General features: G+C 39.3%; 1 pseudogene; it reads right to left on the bottom strand.

The window, feature by feature from the left end:
- Positions 1-13,805, bottom strand: part of LOC149552380 (GDSL esterase/lipase EXL3-like) — an 82,937-nt pseudogene extending 69,132 nt beyond the window's left edge.
- Between the last annotated feature and the right edge of the window lie 5,533 nt (positions 13,806-19,338).

Genomic DNA, 19,338 nt, shown 5'->3' with positions numbered 1-19,338 from the left:
CAAGATGAAGATGGTGAATGATCAATAGTGGAATTCAAAAATAGGTGTGATCCATGTGCACACACAAGTCAACCAATAGAATATAAGTTGACTTGTCATATAAGACAAAAGTCTCACAAGCCTTTTCTTTTAATTGTAAAATAGAAAAAGGACTTTATGTGTGCACCTTAAGTGGGTTAGAAGAATGGGATGCTTTATTTAATTAAAAGGGGACATGTTCTTTTAATCAAATAATGAACTTAGGATAGCATAGTCAAACTATAGGTTATAATCAAATAAATTGAAAATTAGCAATTTGGCTTAGGTAAGTGATTAAATTAATTTAGCCAAAATGTTGAAAAGGGGGCTAATAGTCTAGATGACCATTTTTAGGTGATTACATTTTCCCCTCTTTGACTAATGCGTGATCAATCTGGGAACACATTATGTTAGAAAATAGAAAGCCAAGTAGGCAGTGATAGATATAGATATCTGATTTCAAAGAATGAAATGCAGAAATAGATAGCAAATCCTGAATGCACAACCTAATAGCGGTAGTACTGAACACTAGGAAGATGATGTTAGGATCCGAAAATAATTCTAACACCTAGCAAAGTGAATAGATCGAGAGCAAGTGATAAGGTCAAACAAATGCTCCTAAGAAATAGATAGCTGTAACAATCAGCAATAAAGTATTTCTGCCCCCTCGGGATTGAAATCGAAATGAGGTAAGAGGAAGTAGAAACTAGCTAGACATGAGAAAATCAAGATATAGCAATGTCTGATATGACAGATAAATGATTAGAACCCAAGAATGACTATAAGAAACTGATGAAATGCCCTAGTTTGACTAGACTCGACCTTGAAGGATATAGCATAAAAATTAGGTCAAATCTAGTAGAAAGATGATTTAGATATGAAAAGGTGACTAGAAGTAGATATGAAGCATAAAAATGATGAAGACATGAAGAAATGAAGATGCCCCAGTGATGATTCAGAGATTAGACATCAAAAGGTCAGCTAACTGCTTAGAAGAAAGTAGAATTTTTAAAGACAATTTTGACCATCAAGATGAACTCGAATTTGGATTTCTATCCCGAAAATGAATCTAGGACGTTGAAATTATTTAAGAGGTCAAAAATTTATATAATGTGATGATAAGATAGAAAAGAGATGAAGTGAAAGATTAAGAAGGTGAAAAGACATGAACAAGAAGAAAGTAAAGAAATATATGAAAGGAGTTAGCCGATATGTCTATGAAAAGATGAAGAGAGAGCTCTCCCCATATGCAAGAATGCAAGACTAAGAAAGAAAATGAACCTAAAATGCAAGCTAATATGCAAAGTGGTTTACCAACAAGAAGAGCATAACATTTAGACTCTTAATTTCATCATTGAGCATTTATTAGGGACATCATGAGATCATACAACCATCACTAGTATAACTATGAGTATATGAATATGATCGATATTATATAGGTATGTGGAAATCAAATCTAAGCATTAGAGACATGTAAGTCAAGATAACTACGTGATTAGATTCCCTAAGTTTAATTTAGCAAGATTACACCTGTATCAAGCATAAGCACTAGGATAAACCCCAAGTGCGGTCTTGCAAAATAGTTAAGGATGATACATTTGTAAGTCAAAATGTTGAATCGATCAAGCATAAATGCTTACAACACTATAGACAAACAAAGTATACCCACAAGCAGAAATCAAGAAAACATGCCCCATGGCCCCAGTCTTCTAGTCAATGACATCCTTGAAAGACTATTAGGGATGGAACATATAGTAAAGAAATTGTCATAGACATCAGACAAAGTAGATAAAGATCAGCATAGCTCAGGTGTTTAAGTGTTTAGGTGCGTGTGTGTGAGTCACTTGGCCATTTCTTCAAGACTTGATTTTGATAGTGAGAAATATCGCAACATTGGAGACCGTAGGTAAACTATCTAAAAAGTGTTGAAAACCACTTGATGTCAAGGTGGGGGAAGTGTTGAGAAACACTATTTTGTGAGTTGTCCAAGAAACCCAAATGCACAAGAGTACCTCAAAAAGGCTAAGTAGTTATGCCCCCGAGATGAGGACAAGAAACAATTCCAAGCTAGGAAATGTGTAGCAAAGTAGGTGATTGAGACTGATAGACATAGGTGCAAGGGTTTCAAGTAGTGTCTGTTTCCAGGTTTTCACCACTTGATAGATTTATTCAGGACTTTTTTCAATTTTTTGTATTTTTGTATTTTTGATTTTTTTGGTGATACATCAAAGTGCCTATTGCTAGGTTTTCACTAAGAAGATCTTTTTTTCAGGACATTTTCTGATTTTTAGGATTTTTTTTAGGATCATATATGATTTTTTTTTGGAATTTTTTAGAAGGTTTTAGGTATCACTAGTTCTCAAGCAAGATCACATCATTTTCTCCCAATGTCTAGCAAGGTATAGGACATGATGGAGCAACAAGCCAGTGGATAAGCAAAGATGGATGAAAAAAGAGTATGAAGCAAGTGAAAGTGATCCTCAAGGACTGACTCCTCAAGAGTACCCAAGCTAGGGAAAGAGGTGAAATAGTCATATGAAGCATATTTTGGATAAGCAATGGAAGTAATGAGAAAGATAGCATGTAGGATAAGTGGTCAAGCCAACAAGTGTGATAGCATATAAGATAAGCGATGGAAGCTAATGAGTAAGATAGTATGAAAGCGTGTAGTCCAAAAGAGTAGCCATGCCAAGAGACCTATGAGAACCATGTTTCATTTATTATGATCAAGACTAAGGGGTCAACTAGATGGGATAGCGATGGGATAGATCAATAAAAATAAAGCTCAAGATGGAGGCTATGAGGGAATGAGAAAGCACAAATAGAGAATCTCATGGATAAGATAGCCAATATGCAAAGATAGCTTAACATTGTCAAGATCAAAGAGAGAAGAGGGGATAGATGGATGGTGGAAGAATTACGCATGACACCTGTTTGCCAGGTTTTCATCATAGTACTGTAATCACCTAAAAATGGTCATCTAGACTATTAGCCCCCCTTTTCAACATTTTGGCTAAATTAATTTAATCACTTACCTAAGCCAAATTGCTAATAATCAATTTATTTGATTATAACCTATAGTTTGACTATGCTATCCTAAGTTCATTATTTGATTAAAAGAACATGTCCCCTTTTAATTAAATAAAAGACCCCATTCTTCTAACCCACTTAAAGTGCACACATAAAGTCCTTTTTCTATTTTGTAATTAAAAGAAAAGGCTTTGTGACTTTTGTCTTATATGACAAGTCAACTTATATTCTATTGGTTGACTTGTGTGTGCACATGGATCACTCCTCTTTTTGAATTCCATCGTTGATCATCCACCATCTTCATCTTGATCTCTACCGTCCATACATCTTTAAAAGGGAGAGAGCTTTCCCCCTCAATGGATCCATCTTTTGAATATTGTTATGCTACAAGTTTTCTAACAGGTTTCTTTGGAGCTTTGTGGAGAACTTCTCATTTCTTGTCTCATTCTCTCATTCCATCATATTAGCATAAGATCATATGGCATTCTTAGCATAGTTGCATTTTAGTTTAACTTTGATTTCTTGCAATAATCTCACATAGTTTAAATATTTGGTTTTGATATCAAGTTGGTAACGGTAGCCACATGCCTTTCATTTTCAAGCAATTGGAAACACCACCCAAACGTCCTCACAAACAACCTTGTGATAAGAATCTCGAATTTTCTCAAACACAAACATCTAACGTTTGGCACAACCCACTTTATAGTTTTGAAAATCCATTTGGTACACCCTTTGAGACACCCGAGGATACGAGTGGTATAGTCACTATGGTGCATCCTGATGAAATTAAACATCGCTTAGAAGAACAAGCACGTGAAACCCAAAAGACTTTGGAGGCTATATATGCTATGGAGAGAGAAAATCAACAAGCTAAAACTGACAATCAGGCACGCTACGAAGGATATAAAGGAACTTGTCCTCGAAATCCCTTTGAAAATAATGATGGTAATCACACGCCTCCAAGGACTTCTAGAGCTGCCGCTAGTGCATGTCCTTCACCTAAACCATCTCATCATGATAGTGATGAAGAAGTAACTAGCGAAGATGTGATCAAATTTCAACAAGATGGCTTCGCCCAAAAATTAATGCTCAGAGCTTTAGAGGAAAATGGAGACCAATACTTCCGATACATGACAGCTAGGGGATGGAAACTCCCTCAAGGTTTTAATGTTGAACATATTATTCCAAAGCGAGAGCCCACTGAGGCTGAAATCTTAAGGGAAGAAATACAGGAACTAAGGAAACAATTTGCACAACTACAAACTTCAAAGGAGCCACCTAAGACATCATTTGTTGACTCGATTTGCGCTCTTCCATTCGATAGGAGTCTATACATGCTGCCATTTCCTAAGGATATAGAGGTTCCTAAGTATGACAAATATGATTGAAATGGTGACCCTCACGACCATGTGAGACATTTCTATGCTATTAGCATGGACTTTATGCATGAAGACACCTTTCTTATGCGTTTTTTTCCTAGAAGTCTAAGAGGACAAGCTATGGAATGGTTCACAAAATTGAGTCCTCCTCTTAAAACATTTGACGAACTTGCGCAACACTTCATCCAACAATATTCATACAACATTCAACATCCTGTGACTGTGCTATACTTATGCAACATTAAACAAAAACCAGGAGAATCTTTTGCAATATACCTCCAACGATAGAGATCTTTATACTCTCGGTATCCTCGGCAAGTGCCTGAGGCTGAAAAAATTGACATTTTTGTCAATACGCTTGTACCCGAATTATACTTTGATCTAAGAAAATAGTTATTCACATCCTTCAACACCATGGTAGAAAGTGCATATCGCATTGCGGATGTTTCTATCAAAAAAGGTGATATTGCCATAAACAAGGACAGAATTAACAATGGAAACAACAAAGACAAAGGCAAACCTTGGAACAAAAACAAGTATGTTGTCAATGACGGAGTAGTGGACACTCCTAAGACTAAGGAACCTTCATTTAACCTCTCCAATGCCATCTATGCAACAAAGCAACAAGAAGGTTCGAAACCATGAACCTTTGACAAAGGCTCTAAATTTGCAAAGAAGCGACGTGTTTACACACCTATGGTCAAACCTTATGAAGTGGTTTTAAAAACCTTAATTGCAAACAAATTGGTCACCTTGCCAGACAAATCACGTCCTTACAATCCACCTATTAGACCTCCATGGTGGAGAGAAGATCATACTTGCAGCTATCATCGAAGTAAGGGACATAACACAGAGAATTGCTTCAAACTCAAAGATGTAATTCAAGACCTCATCGAAGCTGGCAAAGTTGTTACAGATGGCCTTGTTAAGAATATTGATCATAAGGCTTTCCAAAAACCATTACCTAAATATGAAAAGGGTGAGACCTCAAGGGTAGCTACCAAAAAGAATCATGACGCCAAAATCAGTTATGCTTATGCTGACACTGATAATGTTATAAGCATGCTTGAGCCCATTGAATACGTATGTATGGCAAGCTCCAACAATGACAACTGGCCAAATTATGATGTTGAAGATGAACGACCAAGAGTGGTCTTAAGGACATGATCCACTCCTCAAAATCATACTGATACTAGACCCAGGGTGGTACTCCGGGTGGCTGAGTCTTCATCTTCTCAAGGTGAACCACTCAACGCTGTCACTAGGGGGCAATCTAAGGTTGTCCTAAAAGTTGCTAATGATCCTAAAAATGCTTCATCATCTAAACAACCAATTACTTCCAAAATCTCCAACTGTGATCTTATTAGCCAACTGCAATGCACGCAAGCACAAATCTCCATTTTCAAATTGCTAGAGTTATCTCCTTTGCACAGGGATATCCTTGAGAAAGCTTTACGTGCTGCCAATGTTCCCACAGATATTGATGCAGAACAATTCCAAGCTATGGTGAACCACATCTCCTCGCCTCACTATCTCACCTTTTCTGAAGAAGATGATCAAGCTCTCGGTCATCCCCATAACCTTGCTCTTCATATCGAAGTTCAAATCTTTCCTACTCGCGTCCGTCGAGTCCTGATAGACAATGGTGTAGGGTTAAATATCATTCGTTCAATGTAATCCAACAATTGGGCATGTCTAAATTTTCCATCGGTCCTAAGCGCAAGATCACTATAAAGGCCTATGATGAGGTTGAAAGGCCTTCTAAAGGTCTAATTGTACTTCCAATCAGAGTTGGTCCAATTGAGAAGAATGTCGTTTTCCAAGTCTTAGACATACCACTTGCATACAACTTGTTGTTGGGATGACCATGGATTCACGATATGCAAGTAGTACCCTCTACATACCATCAGTGCATTAAGTTCCCTTTTAATGGTACTGAAGTGGTTGTCCCCGACGACAACTCCATGTCTATCAACACATTATCTGTTGCCGAAATGCTAGTCTTGCACAATCGCTCTTCTCATGAGCTAGCACCATCTTTCACAGAATGTGAACAAAAATTGAAAATAATGAGCCTTGGTATGGGCGAGTACACTTTGGACTCTATTGCTGCCTTACCAATTTCCCCTTGGTCTTATGGGAAACCAACTATTGCAAAGAAGTCTTCTGCTTCTGCTATGACACTTTTTGGCACTTTTGTGCAATCTTCCATACCACTGGAAGTAGAGAAGGAAGAACAAGCCATTAGGGACTGGATCTACAGAGAAGAGGAAGATGAGGAGGTTACAATGACTACCCCTATTTCTCCCAAAAAATATGGAAAAGGCTATAAATTTTTGACAAAAATGGGCTACTAGGGCCACAAGTCCTTAACTGGTTGTAAGAACGCTCTAGTTGAACCTTTAAGTCACACTCAAGGTCATGATGCTCGAGACACCACTGGTCTAGGCTTTGGGCTAGACAATAATACACCAAACTGTAATCGAAGATTACTCATGTCTAGTGAATCGGAGGATGATGACTCTCCCGTAATTGCTACTACTGCATAAGACGAAGACTTTGTTCCTCTCACTTCCCTCCTTTGGGGAGAAGAAATAGTTACTGCTAATAATGAAGAAGCTTCTAACTCCCAAGAATAGGAACAAGAAGGGTCTACTTCTGAGGACATAAATAGAGGATGAATTAGGCAGAATATTGCTCATCTCATAGATAGGGGTCAAAGTACAGATTCTCATGAGTATGAGTGGGAAAGCCTCTCTGATGCATCTTGCGAGCTAGGGGTGGATGTCATTCATGCCTATGCAACCCAACTCAATGTAGTTGAATGGTCTAGTATGGGGTCGGATGAGTTTGACTCACAACATGTCTCAATGGATCATGCTAGTTCCTCTAGGACTATTCCTGAGCTGGACTCTTTTGCGACATTTTCTATAGGCTCAACTTCACAAGTAACCAGAGATGACTCCTTCCATATCAATCACATTGAAACTTCTCCCTCACTCTCACTAATTTACCCAGATCTCATAGATTGGTCTATCCAAAATCAAAGAACTGAAATACGGTCTTTCCAAAATGACTATGAGATCGCTTGTTATCTAAACGCAATTGAACCTGTCATTTCTTCCACCAGCGAACCCGCGGTTAACATGACGAAATCGGATATCAAGTACCTCATTCAAAAAATTAAAAGAAAAAATAAGCAATCAGACAGCGAAAACCACATTGTGGCGGTGTTTGACCCTCAAAAAAGTAAAAATAAAGACGTATCTAATGGTGAAAACCTCTCTGAGGCACCTGCAGATGAGGTACTTGGTAGTCTGCCAAGCTATTTCCAGGATAGATCTTTGGTTCTAGTCGAACCTACACAGCCTATCAACTTGGGAACAGAAGAATGTCCTCAGATTATCCATGTAGCTCAATCTTTGTCAGACAAAGAAAAGACACAGTTTTCTCAATTCTTTCAAGACAAGAAGGTCAACTTCACATGGACATACTCTGACATGCCAGGGCTTGATACAGATCTCATCATGCATCACTTATCAATCTCACCAAATGTCAAGCCTGTTAAATAGAAGTTGAGAAAAATGCATCCACATGTGGCTCTACTGGTCAAGACAGAGTTAAAAAAACTATTGAATGCAAACTTCATTAGGGCCATTGATTATGTTGAGTGGATTTCCAACATTGTACCTATCTCCAAGCATGACAAATCCATACGAGTTTGTACTGATTTTAGAGATCTCAATAAAGCGTGCCCTAAGGATGACTTTCCACTACCAAACATCGATATGATAGTGGACATGACTGCGGGTTATGAGATGTACTCGCTCATGGATGGATTTTTTGGGTACAACCAAATAAAGATAGCTCCAGCAGACCAAGAAAAGACAGCCTTTACATGTGCATGGGGTACCTTTTGCTAGAATGTCATGCCTTTTGGGCTCAAAAATGCTAGCGCTAAATATCAAAGAGCAATGACAACCATCTTTCATGATATGATGCATAAAAACATGGAAGACTATGTTGATGACACATTGGCAAAATCAAAGAAATGAGACATACATCTCAAAGACCTTAGTTTGATATTGGACTGTATGGAACAATTCCAACTTAGGTTGAGTCCAAAAAAATGTGCCTTTGGTGTCACTTCTAGAAAATTGTTAGGTTATATGATTTCAACAAAAGGCATTGAGGTTGACCCTGAAAAGGTCCAAGCTATCATGGATATGCCTCCACCAAAGACTATCAGTCAGCTTAGAGGTCTTCAAGGACGGCTACAATCCATAAGAAGATTTATCTCTCAATTAGCGGATAAGGCTCAACCTTTCAATAAAAATCTGCATAAAGGATCTACCCACATTTGGAACAGTGACTGTCAACAAAGCTTAGACCAAATCAAAGGCTACTTGGCAAAACCGCCAGTTTTGATGCCACCCATTTTGGGAAAACCTTTGATTCTGTACATTTCAGCTATAGATTCTTCTCTAGGAGCACTCTTAGCCCAAAGTGATGAGACGGGTAAAGAAAGAGCCATATATTATATCAGCCAAACTTTGGTGGCTTATGAACTAAATTATACAAGTATAGAGAAGGCATGCCTTGCTGTAGTTTTTGCCTCCCAAAAACTTCGGCATTATATGTTGGCCCATACAGTTCACTTGATTGCCAAGATAGACCCTTTGAAATATTTATTAAGTAAAGCTGCACTTACTGGTCGCCTTGCTAAATGGATGATGATTCTTTCTGAATTTGACATTTAGTATGTTGAACGTAAGGCAATCAAAGGACAGGCCATAGCTGACCAGTTGGCTGACTTCCCACTTGAAGATATAGCACCTATGCAAATTGAGTTTCCAGATGCCTCAATCATGAACATTACTGACATAACATGGAAGATGTTTTTTGATGGATCCCATACTCAGAATGGAGCAGGAGTAGGGGTGTTGTTTGTTTCCCCTCATGGTTATACGATCCCAAAGTCCTACAAATTATTGTTCTCATGTACAAACAATATTGCAGAGTATGAAGCATTAACAAATGGGATCAAAATGGCCCTTGAATGGTGAATAACTGAGCTACACATCTATGGGGATTCTCAACTGGTTGTGAAGCAAGTGAATAATGAATATCAAACAAAGGATGACAAGTTGATCCCTTATAAAAAGTTGATAGATGCTCTAAGGAATTATTTTACCTTTGTAACATTCCAACAAATTCCTAGAGCAGAAAACAAGGCTGCTGATGCTATGGCCACCTTAGCATCTATCCTCCAATTATAAGAACATGAATCGTGATTTGAGTTCCTGGTGGAAGAATTGTGTCATCCAGCCTATGATTCCTCAGATAACCAGGTGATCTACACTATTGTGGGTCACGATTCCTCTCGCTATGCGGCTATTTTCTCCTACCTACGTGATCAGGTTATTCTCGAAACCCTCACGCACAACCAAAAATGCCAACTCCTTCGTACTGCCTCACACTACACTTTGGTCTCTGGTGACTTGTATAGGAAGGGTCTAGACGGAACGTTGTTTAGGTGTTTAGAGCTAGAAGAGTCCGAGAAGGCACTTGCCGAAGTCCACGATGGCATTTGTGGGGCACATTCTAATGGCCTTGCACTTGCTTGAAAACTGCTTAGGATGGGTTATTACTGGCCCACCATGCAAGCTGATGCTGTGCGCTATGCAAAGTCCTGTCAGAAATGTCAGCTCCATGGCAACTTGATACATGCTCCCGGGCAAGAGTTAATCCCTTCTGTGACATATTTGCCATTTCAGCAATGGGCCTTTGACTTGGTAGGAAAGATTCATCCAAGCTCATCTAGCGGTCATAAATTCATCATCACAGCAACAAAGTATTTCACTAAATGGGTTGAAGCTGTACCATTATCTGTTGCTACAGGCAAACATGTTGCCCTGTTTATACTGAATCACATCATTTGCTGATATGGTATCCCATCCTCTATTGTTACGGATAATGGAGGTAAGTTCAAGAATAAGGACTTAAAACAGCTATGCAAAAAGTTTTGAATTAAACAACATTGGTCCTCCATTTACTATCCCCAAGGAAATGGCCAAGCTGAGGCCTCTAATAAAACACTGCTGAAAATCCTACACCGCACAGTTCACAAGTCTGGGAAAGATTGGCACTTGCAAATAAATTCGGCACTTTGGGCCTATAGAACCTCTATTCGTACTCCTATAGGGGCTACACCCTTTTCTCTAGTCTATGGCTCTAAGGTTGTTCTCCCATTAGAAGTCGAGATACCTTCTTTGCGCATCTCCTTACATGGGTTAATAACCGATGAAGATCATAGAGCTATGAGAGTACAGGAATTAGAGACTCTGGATGAATGGCGCAAAGCTGATTTTGATCACATGAGAGCTTATCAGAAGCGCATGTCTACATAATATCACAAAAAGGTTCACCCTCGTGAGTTCCAAGTTGGTGAACTCGTGCTTAGAGAGAATCCCAAAAATCAGCAAAATCGAGAACAGAAAGGGAAATTTGAACCTAACTGGTTGGGTCCTTACATTATCACAACAGCATTTGGGTCTGGTGGTTACCAGTTTTCTACTTTAGAGGGTGAAGAACTTGTAGAGCCTATCAACATCCTACACTTGAAGAAGTTCTATACTTAGAGGCTTGTTGCTCAACTATCTTGTATATATCTGTGATCCTGAAAAAATCTTAAAAAATCAGAAAATGTCCTGAAAAATGATCATCTTAGTGAAAACCTAGCAATAGGTGCTTTGATGTATCACCAAAAAAAAAAAAGTCCTAAAAAAATCTGTCAAGTGGTGAAAACCTGGAAACAGGCACTACTTGAAACCCTTGCACCTATGTCTATCAATCTCAATCATCCACTTCGCTACACATTTCCTAGCTTGGAATTGTTTCTTGTCCTTGTCTTGGGGGCACAACTACTTAGCCTATTGAGGTATTCTTGTGCATTAGGGTTTCTTGGACAACTCACAAAATAGTGTTTCTCAACACTTCCCCCACCTTGACATCAAGTGTTTTTCAACACCTTTCAGATAGTTACCTACGGTCTCCAATGTCGCGATATTTCTCACTATCAGAATCAAGTCTTGAAGAAATGGCCAAGTGACTTACACACACGCACTTTAACACTTAAATGAATGAGCTATGCTAATATTTATCTACTTTGTGTGCTGTCTATGATGATTTGTTTGCCATGTGTTCCCTCCCTAATAGTCTTTCGAGGATGTCATTGACTAGAAGACTGGGGGCATGGGGCATGTCTTTTTGATTTCTGCTTGTGGGTATACTTTGTTTGTCTATAGTGTTGTAAGCATTCGTGCTTGTCCTATTCAACACTTTGACTTATAAATGTATCATCCTTGACTGTTTTGCAAGACCGCACTCAAGGTTTATCCTGGCGCTTATGCCTTGATACAGGTGTAATCTTGCTAAATTAAACTTAGGGAATCTAATCGCATAGTTATCTTGACTTACATGTCTCTGATGCTTAGATTAGATTTCCACATACCTATCTGATATCGATCATATTCATATCCTCGTAGTTATACTAGTGATGGTTGTATGATCTCATGATGTCCCTAATAAATGCTCAATGATGAAATTAAGAGTCTAAATGTAGTCGCTTCTTGCTGGTAAACCAATTTGCATAGTAGCTTACATTTTAGGTTGCACATTCCTACATGTGGGAAGAGCTCTCTCTCTTCATCTTTTTCATGGACATATCAGTTAGCTGCTTTTATCTTTCGCTTCTACTTATCTTTTCACCTTCTTAATCTTTCGCTACATTTCTTTGCTAACCTGTCATCACAAGGGGTTAATCCAAAAAAATCATCACATACAATCTATCCAAGTGTCACATTTTCACAAAAAACATTTAAATCTATACCACCCATATGAGAGATCAAAAACAATACACATAAGCATATACACATACATGAGCTGAAAACAAAAAAACTGAAACATCACATGTGTACACTAGAAAAGGTGCACTTCTCTAAATCATTCTATCCAAAATTCTCCATAGATTGGAAAGCTCGAATGCCGACTTAGAGCTCCCTAGTCATGGAGTGCAAGGGGCATACAAATGAGTATATAGGAGCTCTCAGCTGAGCCTTAGAAATACAGCCCTTGCTAGTAAACCACAAAATGGGAGATTCTTTAGACAAGAGCAAGAGTGCTAGTGTCAAAGAACTCTTTAGATCATGCAATGCAAAAATGAAACTAAATTAGGATGAGATGCACAATGCAAGCTATTCTAATAATGAGATGGGAATGTTACAAATCCAACTATTAATCTATGTGATCTAATTATTTGCAAAGGAATCAAAGTTAAACTAAAATGCAACTATGCTAAGAATGCCATATGATCTTATGCTAATGTGATGGAAATGAGAGAATGAGACAAGAAATGAGAAGTTCTCCACAAAGCTCCAAAGAAACTTGTTAGAAAACCTGCAGCATAACAATATTCAAAAATGAGGATCGATTGAGGGGGAAAGCTCTCTCCCTTTTAAAGATGTATGGATGGTAGAGATCAAGATGAAGATGGTGGATGATCAACGGTGGAATTCGAAAATAGGAGTGATCCATGTGTACACACAAATCAACCAATAGAATATAAGTTGACTTGTCATATAAGACAAAAGTCACAAAGCCTTTTCTTTTAAGTGCAAAATAGAAAAAAGGACTTTATGTGTGCACTTTAAGTGGGTTAGAAGAATGGGATCTTTTATTTAATTAAAAGGGGACATGTTCTTTTAATCAAATAATGAACTTAGGATAGCATAGTCAACCTATAGGTTATAATCAAATAAATTGATTATTAGCAATTTGGCTTAGGTAAGTGATTAAATTAATTTAGCCAAAATGTTGAAAAGGGGGCTAATAGTCTAGATGACCATTTTTAGGTGATTACAACATGAAAGCTGAAACATACATTTTGAGACAAGTGCACAAGAATATCGATAAACCTAGTATCTCATATATATATCAAATGTGTCATGGTACATATACAAATGTGAGATCCAAAATCTGGATATATGTCTTAAAAATACATAAGGTACAAATCAAAACACAATGTCATGTCTGACTGCCACCCTCTGCGGCTGGTGTTGGCCCTGGTGGAGGAGCCTATCTCCTATCTGGAGCCTGCACTGCACCCTCTGATTTGCCCATTCGCTCTGAATAATCAGGAAGACCCTATCTTGGTGGTACCACACTCCTATAGGCAGCATAATAGTATGCAGCTCGGGCACCATGATGCACTGCCTCTCGTCTCACAGCATCCCACTCTCGGCGCAGCTCATCTGCTCGTGCTCGCTCATCCATCAGCTGCTGATCTCGTACTGCAATAGTCACCCGAAGTGCCTGCATCTTTGCCTCTAAGGCACGGATCCTCGCACCCTCCTCCTCTCCTCCTGTTGGCTGCTCTGCAAGTGCCTCTACCCTCACCGCTCGTCGCCTCCTCAAGGGCACCTCCTCCTCTCCTCCTGTTGTCTGCTCTGCAGGTGCCTCTACCCTCACCGCTCGTCGCCTCCTCAAGGGCACCTACTCCTCTCCTCCTGTTGGTTTCTCTGCAGGTGCCTCTACCCTCACCACTCGTCGCCTCCTCAAGGGAACCTCCTCCTCTCCTCCTGCTAGCTGCTCTACAGGTGCCTCTACCCTCACCGCTCGCCATCTCCTCAAGGGCACCTCCTCCTCCTCAGACTCCAAGGACTCCTCTGCCGCATGCCTCGCCTACACTCGCATCCTCCTCCGCCCTGCTTAGGAACTCTCCCCCTCCATCTGCCTCCCCCCTCTCCCTCCTCCTCCGCCTCCTCCTCCTCCGCCGCCACCTCCATCTCCCACTCCTGTAGGTGCTGCATCTGGATGTGTGAATCAGGGGAATGGGTGTCTCTGCATCTCATAAAGATACTCCGGATCAGCCCCTACATCTGCCACATCTGGGCGATAATCCCAGGGAGTCGCCACTAGTGCTACAATATCCTGAACTGCTATATGATAGTCCAGCATCGACAACTATCCCAATCCCTCATCTATGCGTATCCGGGCGTAGGTAGTAGTCTCCACTGACACCACCTGTCACTCTACAAACTGTCGCCATACGCGACTGATCACAAACCGCTCCATAATGTCTGTGCTCCGACCCACCAACGGCCTGCTATACCGCATGTAATCTAACTCCCATGAATCTGACCACCGCTGATACTCCCGGTATGGTCGCCATGTGAATGCTGTCAGCTCATCAAACACGTGTCGGTAATAGGTCACATCTCCACTATGCCTTTGTGGGATGAAACCTCTATAACAAAAAATGTACGGCTGGCTGCACTCTCATGGCTGCACCCGTGGTCGGATCACAGCGATGTGCTCCCAAGCCTAGATCTACGCTAACACTGCTCTGCATGCCCATGATCCACCCTCATGATATACTATCTCATGAAGCTCGTGGTACATCTCTGCCAATATCGCAAGCCCCCATGCCATCCTACGTGGTCGGGAGATCAGATCATATACCAACCGACCCCATCCTAGTGGAAAGCCCTTCTGGCCTCGATCTGTCACCAGGGCCTGGGCTACCAAAGAACATAACAAGTTGGGCAAAGGATAGTCATATCCATACTCAGTCATCAACCTCTCCCAACTCAGGTGATGATCCAGAATGGTCACATCCTGGAAAAGCTCCTGCACTCGCGTTCGCCCCTCTGTCGGGGTCGTATCATAGTACACCTGTGCCATCATGAAAACTTAACATTAGTACACCTAGCATCCAACATTGAAATGGCTAAATCAACAAACTACTAACCAAGTAACTTACTGGATCGCCGTGGCATGGCACTCGCAGAATGCGATATACGTCCTCCAAGGTAATCGACGCCTCGCCGGTCGGTAAGTGAAAGGTGTTATGCTCGCTATGTCACCTCTCTGCCAGCGTAGACAACAAACCATGGTTTGCTCGAATATGGGGCATCCGTACAACCCAGCACAAGCCCATAACCACTAGCGCAGTCTGCTCCTCATCGCTCAAATGCTGCACAATGCGCAAACCAACCACCCTGGGAGCTCTAATCTATAATGCCGGGAATACCTCCTGTCTAGGTAAAACAAGCAATCATTAGTAATAGTCACATGACAAAAAAAGCATTCAGAAAAATAACAAAACAATCTGTACGACACTTTTTACAAAGAGAGTGCGACACTTTTTTGAAACAGTGTCGCGCGACACTTTTTTAAATAGGAGTGTGATATTTTTATGTCGTGCGACATTTCGCACCACATCATGCGACATTTGGGTGTGGCTCGCGCGATACATTTTCTTGAACGATGCGAAACTTTTTTTAAAAAAAAGTGTCACGAGATAATATTTTTGAAGCCGTGCGATACTTTAAAAAGTATCGCACGAATTTTTTTCAAAAAACTTAAAAACGTGCGAAAAACTCACAAAAAGCTCGAAAAAGCAACAAAAAGATAGTCACTTACCAGCGCCCCATATCACTCTGGCCGATTGTGCAACCGGCTATGCTCGAAACGGTGTCAATGAAGAGGAATGTTCACCCGAGCCATGATGCTATGTGGACCACACAAAATCTCTCAAATCACAAAAAGACAAATGAATAGTGAAAATGACACTTGGACCCCTTTTATAGCCTCCAACCTCATTTTGACCTAATTTTTAAAACTCCTCAGAATTGTGCAAAAATTGCACCCCTAGCTAATTTCGACGTCTTGGATCCATTTTCGGGATCAAAATCAAAATCTGAGTTCATCTTAATGGTCAAAATTGTCTTTTAAAATTCTACTTTCTTCTAAGCAGTTAGCTGACCTTTTGAGGTCTAATCTTCGAATCATCACTGGGGCATCTTCATTTCTTCATGTCTTCATCATTTCCATACTTCATATCTACTTCAATTCACTGTTTCATGTCTAAAATCATCTTTCTACTAGATTTGACCTAATTTTTATGCTATATCCTTCAAGGTCAACTCTAGTCAAACTAGGGCATTTCATTAGTTTCTTATAGTCATTCTTGGGTTCTAATCATTTATCTGTCATATCAGACATTGCTATATCTCAAATTTTTCATGTCTAGCTAGCTTCTGCTTTCTCTTACCTCATTTCAATTTCGATCCCGAGGGGGCAAAAATACTCTATTGTTGATTGTTACAGCTATCTATTTCTTAGGAGCATTTGTTTGACATAATCACTTTCTCTCGATCTATTCACTTTGCTAGATGTTATAATTCTTTTCGGATCCTAACATCATCTTCCTAGTGTTCAGTACTACCACTATCAAGCTGTGCATTCAGGACTTGCTATCTGTTTCTGCATTTCATTCTTTGAAATTAGATATCTATATCTATCACCGCCTACTTGGCTTTCTATTTTTTTTGACATAATGTGTTGCCAGATCGATCACGCATTAGTCAAAGAGGGGCAAATGTAATCACCTAAAAATAGTCATCTAGACTATTAGCCCCCTTTTTCAACATTTTGGCTAAATTAATTTAATCACTTACCTAAGCCAAATTGCTAATAATCAATTTATTTGATTATAACCTATAGTTTGACTATGCTATCCTAAGTTCATTATTTGATTAAAAGAACATGTCCCCTTTTAATTAAATAAAAGACCCCATTCTTCTAACCCACTTAAAGTGCACACATAAAGTCCTTTTTCTATTTTGCAATTAAAAGAAAAGGCTTTGTGACTTTTGTCTTATATGACAAGTCAACTTATATTCTATTGGTTGACTTGTGTGTGCACATGGATCACTCCTCTTTTTGAATTCCACCGTTGATCATCCACCATCTTCATCTTGATCTCTACCGTCCATACATCTTTAAAAGGGAGAGAGATTTCCCCCTCAATGGATCCATCTTTTGAATATTGTTATGCTGCAGGTTTTCTAACAGGTTTCTTTGGAGCTTTGTGGAGAACTTCTCATTTCTTGTCTCATTCTCTCATTCCATCATATTAGCATAAGATCATATGGCATTCTTAGCATAGTTGCATTTTAGTTTAACTTTGATTTCTTGAAATAATCTCACATAGTTTAAATATTTGGTTTTGTAACAATCTCATACATGCTTAGCATAGCTGCATTTTGCATTATCATCTTAGCTTAGTTTTCATACTTGCATTACATTCTTGAGGGATTCCTTGAAGATATTTGCACTCTTGCTCTTGTCTCAAAGAACCTCCCGTTGCATGGTTTACTAGCAAGAAGTACATTTCTAAGGCTTGGCTGAGAGCCTTCATGGTAAAATACTAACTCCTTGCACTCTGTGGATAGGGAACTCTAAGCCGGCATCTAAGCATTCCAACTCATGGAATCGTTTGGATAGAATGGTTTAGAGTGTGACACAAATCAAGTGTACAGGTACTTATCCAAGGTGCCACAAGAAGTAGTTTTCACCATAGGATAAATTTATTTCTCTTTAGTTTTGCTACCAAGGTGCCACAAGAAGTGGTTTTCACAAAGGCACATTTTCATTTTTATTTTTATTTTATTTTATTTTTTTAAATTTTTTTTTTTGAATTTTTAGAAAGAGCTCAAGCTTTTTGAATGTAGATAGTGCTCCTATAGAAAAGATAAGTCATGATAAGCCAAGACCATAGAAAGGTATGCTCAAAGATGTTGATAGGGTGATGAAAGAGAAATGGTAGTAGGAAGAGTATATGGAGGATACGAGTGCATGTATAGAAAGTAAGTGTAAGCTTTAGAGGATTTCATGAGGGTAGCTAAAATATTGGACAAGATCAACATTGACACACACCTTGAAGGGTATTGGAATAATGGAGGAATCATGGATGAAGTAGCTTGAGGTTTAGATGTATGAGGTGGTAGAAGGCATTTGGAAAAAAGTGAAGTGGAAGGCTTTGGAATAATTTTAGGAATATTTTTGGAAGAAGAGGGAATGGAAGCCTTTGGAAGCTTGAATGTCAACTTTGAAGTATTTTCAATATTCAAGTCTTTTAAAAGAGACTTGGGAATCCATATAGCTTTAGATTTTTCTTTGGATACTTCAAAATACATTCTTCAATAATGGGTTTAGGAACCCATAGTTTCTTTGATTTAGCTTTTTTAATAGTGGACCTTTGAAGTCTCTTTTGTACTTTCTCCTTTTTAGCATTCACATGTTGATTAGATGGGACATAGTGATCTTCATTTTTAAATGGATTCTTATGTTTATTCTCGCTTCCAAAGGACTTGGGATTTGTGGATGAATAAGGCTGATATGACTAGTTTAGATGGATAGATGGGTGAAAAGTTATCAAGGATGAGTGTCTTTGTTGATCTTGAGGTATGATGGGAGAGCTAGGAGTGGAAAATGTAGGAGATGAAGGAACATAAGGTCCCAATATAGATTGAAGGTTTGAAGACTTTAGCTTTGATGGATAAGGACCAAGGATAGACTTAGGAGATGCAAATGGACAGTGAAAAGGGATATCAACATCTTTAGAATGAGCACCATGGTCAAAGCCATCAATAGACTCATGAGTAGCTTTGATAGGAGCAAAATTTTTAATAGGAGCACTTGAAGCTTGAGAAAAAATTTCAAGTGGATATGGAGAAGTAGAACACCAGGGGATGCTTTGATCTTGACAAGTAGCTTTGGATAAAATATGAAGAGAACTTTTCTCATAATTTTCAGTAAGCTCAAGGGAGATAGTGGAAGTGGTGTCTTCATCATATTTAGGAGGTGGACAAGATTTAGGATATGGAGGGGGAAAATATTGAAAGAGATGAAAGGGTGCTTGATCTTGATCTTTCTTGACATTTATAGATTTTTCTTTTTGAGAGTCCTCTTGACATGGAGCCACTTCTAAGGAAAAGGGAGAATGAAGAGTGAATGGAGTAGTGCTTGGATTAGGCATAGTAGTGCATGAAGGTTGAGGATGTTT

The sequence above is a fragment of the Cupressus sempervirens genome, chromosome 6 (genome assembly GCF_028749045.1).
Source record: "Cupressus sempervirens isolate cs-2001-9-10 chromosome 6, ASM2874904v1, whole genome shotgun sequence".
NCBI classification, from domain to species: domain Eukaryota; kingdom Viridiplantae; phylum Streptophyta; class Pinopsida; order Cupressales; family Cupressaceae; genus Cupressus; species Cupressus sempervirens.
The sequence above is the reverse complement of the archived record's forward strand: the minus strand, read 5'-3'. Positions and strand labels throughout refer to the sequence as shown.